Raw genomic sequence first — 5,954 nt, 5'->3', positions numbered from 1 at the left:
AAACCGAGAAGCAAATATTGGGCTCGAACTAGGACTGGTGGCAGAGTTGAATCTGGTGGAACTCGGACTAGTGGCGGAGATATGGTGGTGGTATATGGCAGCGGGGATGATGAAGGTATGGTGGAGGTAGATGCCAGCGATGATGACGATGGTGTGGTGGTGGTATATGTGAGCGGTGATGACGATGGTGTGGTGGTGGTATATAGCAGCAGTGATGACTATGGTGTGGTGGTGATATATGGCAGCGGTGATGACGATGGTGTGGTGGTATAGGGCAATGGCGATGACGGTGTCGTGGTGGTGGTATATGACTGCGGCGATGAAGATGGTGTGGCGGCGGTGACAAAACAACTTGTGAACAGAACTCGAAACTCCAAAGGACTAGATGCTAAGACCAGCAGCTCGACACGATGATGCAACCGCAAATTCAACAAAGCAAAACATCGAATAGAAAATTGCAAAAGGCGGAGATTGATTCGGATAGGATGAACTAACCCTAATTTTGTGTGTGGCTTTTTCGTGGATTTTAGTTATGAAGAATAAACGTGATCTATACTACGAAAAACTAGTAAAGTCTCACCGAGCAACCTCAAAATCGGATACCACTTGATAGAGACGAAGGTGTCCCGTCTTTCGGTCAGATGGTGGCTATCGGTTTTGGTAGAGTTGACTTTGACGATCCAACTATGAATATGCGAGGACGTCTTACCTTAGCAAAAGCTAAACCAACTCCGAGAGGTTGTTGACCATGCCAGAGCACGATCAACTTGACCATGAAGGTCCATTTCCTGCGTGCAAATGAAGAACAAGCAAGAAATTGAAATCGCAATGTGGATATTGCGAATATAAGAAGAAAGCTTTATTGATGAAAGTGGGGTTCTGTGACGTCTTCGCCTGGTCGTAGAACACAAACGAAGGACGCGAAGTCGCAGCTATGATAAACTTTTAGTCTAAACAAAACCCAGGTCTAAACGGCGCCCTAAGGGCTGTATATTTGTGGGAATAGAGGGGAATTTCGTGACACCTTGGAGGAGGGGTATAAAACCAACTCTAACTCGGTTACCCCATACATACAGACTCTAAAAACAGCCTATAATGTGGTATTTCAAAATTACATGGGTATATCTTAAAAATAAGGTGATGCGGCACCTATAATAGCCTATGGACGAAACTTATGAAGTGGCATGTTGTATATTTCTTTCAAGCTTTCATGCTCTCATTATGGTGGCTTGAAAGTGCTAAAATCACCACTAGAAAATCCATTGTTCCTTCCCACGCGCGCACATTCTTCTCAATGCTTGATCCCGCTTCAACATCCATCTTTTTTGTCCATGCCAGATCCTTCATTCACAAGTAAAACAAAATTATCTAATTTGGGCATCATCATATGTTCATGAACATTAGAAGAATTTTCATGAAATGAACATACCTGGTAATTCAATGGGTGTGCACGAGCTCTAGTAATTGATCGAATAAATATAGCAGCATGGGCCGTGGGTGTAACAATGATATTGATGTCCTTATCAGCCACGTAGTCGCCATCGTCGTCGCCAGCTCCCACCATGACGGCCGAGAAGGAGGAGCGGCTGACCAGGGTCGTCATGTAGGACTTCGAACGGGAGTAGAAGCATGCCCAAGAGGAGCAGTGGGCGGGGCTCGAGCATATGCTCGCGTTCTCGGCCTTCGTGGACATCTATGTGCTCAAGCTCAACGTCAAGGTGAAGGTGAAGGACGAGGTGATGGAGGAGGCCACGAAGGACCGTTCGCCCACCCTTGCATGGTCGCCTATGCTGTGCGGGCAGTCGTGGTCTTGGACAACCATGGTGCCATGCAGCCTGTCGTCATCGCCGCCAGCACCGGAGTTGGTGTGGGAGCCATGATCACTACAACCACCACAACTTGCACAGGACGCCGTCCCTTTTTGGGGCCGCCTCCTCACCTTTGGATGCCGCCTCCATATATCGACAAAACCAAAGACGAGGACGGCGACACCGAAAAATGGCAGGCCACGACATCAACGACATGCCAACGGCAGATCTACCTTTTGTGTTTTTTTTATAATAATTTTAACTAGTACTATGTGCAGACCATGACTATCGGGGACTGCTTAATTAAGTTTTGTATAATATATTTATGTTTTTAGTTATTTTGCAGTTCCCTTTTTTGTGTTTTTTAAAATTGCAATGCCTTTGTTTTTATTTGGTCCAACACGAACAATTTGGGATAGGGTCGTGTGTTGAGTGTTTCGACCGAGGGATGACCCCAAACCAAACATGCTCTCTATTTTACCGACTCAAATGAAGGAAATCCGGAAAAAATCGAACTCTCTGGAGTCTAACGGAGTTGTCCTAAGACGTCAGGCTTCGGTCGATCCAATCAGCGCGTTATGTTCCCGCTGCCGTAGTGACGCTCACCGCGAGCTTCGTGCGTCCGCCCAACAACGATCGTCGCGGTTGTGCCTTGTCGACTGCTCCATCGATGGATTTCACGGTTGACCGGTTGACCCCTTACTAGTCGAGACCAGTTGATGGTTCACAAAAGAAAAATCTAATAAGTTATTTTAAATGAAAAAACGAATATCAAAGAATTTTATTACATTTAGGAAAATGTTCATTGATTTAGAAAAAAGGTTTCACAATTGTTTTTAAAAGTTCAACATTTCTGAAAAACTTTATCAACTTTCAAGAAAAGTTCATAAAATTTCGAAAAAAGTACATCAATTTTAGGAAGAAATCATTTGTTTGAAAAAAACATAGGTTTGAAAAAAATTCATTGATTTTTCTTATAAAAATGGTAAATCTGAAAAAGCTTCATATTTGTTTTTCAAAAAATCATGAAATTTTAAAAAAAACACTTTATCATTTTCAAAATAAAGTTTCACGAATTTAAAACATTGGCACAATTAAGAAAGAAAAGAAAAAAAATAAAGGAACAAGAAGAAAGGAAAGAAAAAAAACGTCTCGGAGAACATCGAGTGAACTGGAAGAAAAATGTATGGAAAGCTTCCGAAAACCGGCGGGATAAAAGTACAGTAACTTGTCACAAGTAGTACTACATTGTCCCATTTGTTTGTGCCTTCCTCTATGAACCAGACGTTCCGAGTTTGACCCATCCGGCAGCACACATTTTTTGAAGTTTAAATAGCAGAAAGAAAAATGGTAAATGGGCCTGCCAATCTCGGATGGCGAGTGTGCGCCCGTTGGCAAAATTGCCTTTAAGCGGCGCTGAAGGGTATGCCGGTGGCGGTGGCACTTCCTCTTCTACCTCCGGCTCTCCTCTCAGCTCTCACTCTTCTTTCTTGTTCGTATATCCAGCTACCCAAATCCTTCTCGTTCGCCCGGTTCGAAATCCTTCTCGGTCTAGTTCGACCTTTGATGCGGGCGTGTATTGCAGAGCTGCGACGCTTCCATACTGCTGGACGACACGCCGAGCTTCCCCGGCGAGAAGAACGCGTTCCCGAACGCGAAGTCGGTGCGCGGCTACGAGATAATTGACGGCATCAAGGCAGGTCGAGGTGTCCTGCAACGCCACCGTCTCCTGCATGCGCCGACGTCCTGGCGCTCGCCGCCCGTGACGCCGTCACCCTGGTACGCCGCCGGCATCAAGCTCGTCTCTCTTTTTCCTGTAGGAGGCTACGCCATGCTCTCGGGAGTTCGACTAACGCCGGGTGACGGGCTGGCGTGCAGCTCGGGGGGCCGAACTGGACGGTGCTGCTGGGGCGAAGAGACGCTCTCACGGCGAGCCCGAGCGTTAACCTTCCAAGCCCTGGATCATTAGTTAATTACTGCCCGCGCTCCTCTCCTCGTTCAGAGCCAAGGGCCTCGACGCCCGCGACCTCGCCGCGCTGTCCGGGGCGCACACGGTTGGGTTCGCACAGTGCTCCAGTTTCCGCACCCATGTCTACAGACTACAATGACACGGGCGTTGACTCAACGTTCGCCGCGCAGCTCCGCGCCGGCGTCTGCCCCTGGACTGGCGTCTGGCGGCGACAGCAACGGAGCAACCTTGCGCCGCTGGAGCTGCAGGGACCATACAGGTTTGACAACGCATTCTTCAAGGACCTCATCGCTCGGCGCGTCCTCCTTCGTTCGGACCAGGAGCTCTTCGGCGGCGGCGCTAGCAACAGCACCACCGACGGGATCATCCGGGCGCACGCCACCAACGAATCCCTCTTCGCAGCTGACTTTGCCGCCGCCATGGTGAAGCTGGGCAACTTGGCATTGACCGGGAGCAACGGCGAGATTCGGCTGAGCTGCCGGCGGGCGAATTGAGTAAAAGTTTGTTATCGATGAAATGTGTCCTGCGGTGCAGGCTAATTAACTCGTTCTCGTCCGGTTGCCATTGACGAGTTTATAATATCAGAATAAATACTTGGACATTCTAAAGGCATGTTTCAAACCTGATTTTATGCTTTGCATTCGCCAAATTCAGGCTGTTTGGGGTGTGATTGTTTGGCAGTTTTCGGGGCAGTTCATATGTCGTGCAAGGATAACCGATCAGATTACGCGTTAATTGATTCTGTAGTAGCGTATTGATGAGGGATCCTTCGTGCTAGCGTATTCATATGTCGCGCTCTGGACACTTAGGCGCTGTTTGGTTCCTAGCCCTACCTTGTCATATTTTGTCACAACTTATCTTAAGCAAGTTTGATCAAGTTAAGTGGGTGTTTGGTTCTAGCTAGCGACATTTAAAGCAAGCATTTTTTAATGAGTACTAAACCTCATATGTCATAGACTCAAAAAGTGTGGCAAAATTTCCTTAAGCAAGGCAATATGTGACTAACAATTTAAGCAATTCAAGTAAGGCAAGTATGACAAATATAACAAAAATAATGTGATAAGATATGATAAAAATAGTGACAATCCAAACAGCCCCTTATCGTGTACGCTCCTATGCCGTTGTTGTCGTCCCATATTCTTATCGCAGGGGCAGGGCTCGTCGGTCTGCGGGAGGACGCCCCGCGCACAGCGCCTACCCGAGGAGTCTGAAACCCTGCTCCTACTACCATCGACATTAATCAAACACCTGGTGTGCACAAGCATACATCACTGAAATTTAGTTAAAACTGCCCGAGTAGTAGTCTGAAAGCCTGCTCCTACCGTCGACGTTAATCAAACACCTGGTATGTACAAGCACGCATCACCGAAATTTAGTTAAAATCATCTCAAGAATGCTTCAGTGAACCGGACACAGCCGCGCTGAGGACATTGGCCTTGACTCGCTGGCCAGCAGCAGCAAGAACAGAACGGACAGAAGCTCGGGAGAGAGAGAGAGAGAGAGAACGTGGGGGCTTGCAGCGCCCGGAACGCACGGGCGTGAGGTCCGTTCACTCGACCTCGTCTTGGCACGCCATGGAGGTCGCCGCACACGCCAGCCGCCTGTTCCCAGAATGGCGATGTCCGACCAATGAGGCGCCCAGTAGCAGGGCAGCGAGGCAGAGCAGGAGTGCCGATGAAGGCCGGGAGGGAGACGAGGGCAAAGCGGAAAGCATGGAGCGTCACCTGGAGAGCGGAGTGCACGTGGCAATCGAGGAGAAGGATTCAGGGTGGGCAAGCGAGACGCTAGCGCCCATGACGGGAACAGTGGGAGGAGATAGAGAGCGGGGACTCAGTCAAGGGAGAGAGATTGGCGCGGAAGATGTATATGACACGTAGGCCCGCATTGCTAGTGACTCGGGATCGGCCCTTTTCCGGTGCGACAAACAATTCTAAGAGCATATCTAGCAACCATATAACCCCGATCAGTAAAACGCGTTTACTCTTCACGGAAAAACAATTTTACGGATCAACGCGGGCGAGGGTACTGTCAGATCCCGTAAAACAATTTTACGGATCAGCATAAGATGTTCTTTACGGGTCGGCTATACAGGGTCTCCTCGGTCGTCTCCGCATCGACCCGCAAACCGAAAATCCCCAATAAGCGAATTTGACAACGATTCCAACAAATAAGTTCAA

At 48.3% G+C, this 5,954-nt stretch overlaps 1 pseudogene; it reads left to right on the top strand.

Annotated features, from left to right (window-relative positions):
* The first annotated feature begins 1,664 nt into the window (after positions 1 to 1,664).
* On the top strand, positions 1,665 to 4,271 carry LOC123425242 (annotated as a pseudogene).
* Positions 4,272 to 5,954: the final 1,683 nt, after the last annotated feature.

Source organism: Hordeum vulgare, chromosome 2H (assembly GCF_904849725.1).
Source record: "Hordeum vulgare subsp. vulgare chromosome 2H, MorexV3_pseudomolecules_assembly, whole genome shotgun sequence".
NCBI classification, from domain to species: Eukaryota; Viridiplantae; Streptophyta; class Magnoliopsida; order Poales; family Poaceae; genus Hordeum; species Hordeum vulgare.
Note: the sequence above shows the minus strand (reverse complement) of the source record. Positions and strands in the feature narration are given on the sequence as shown.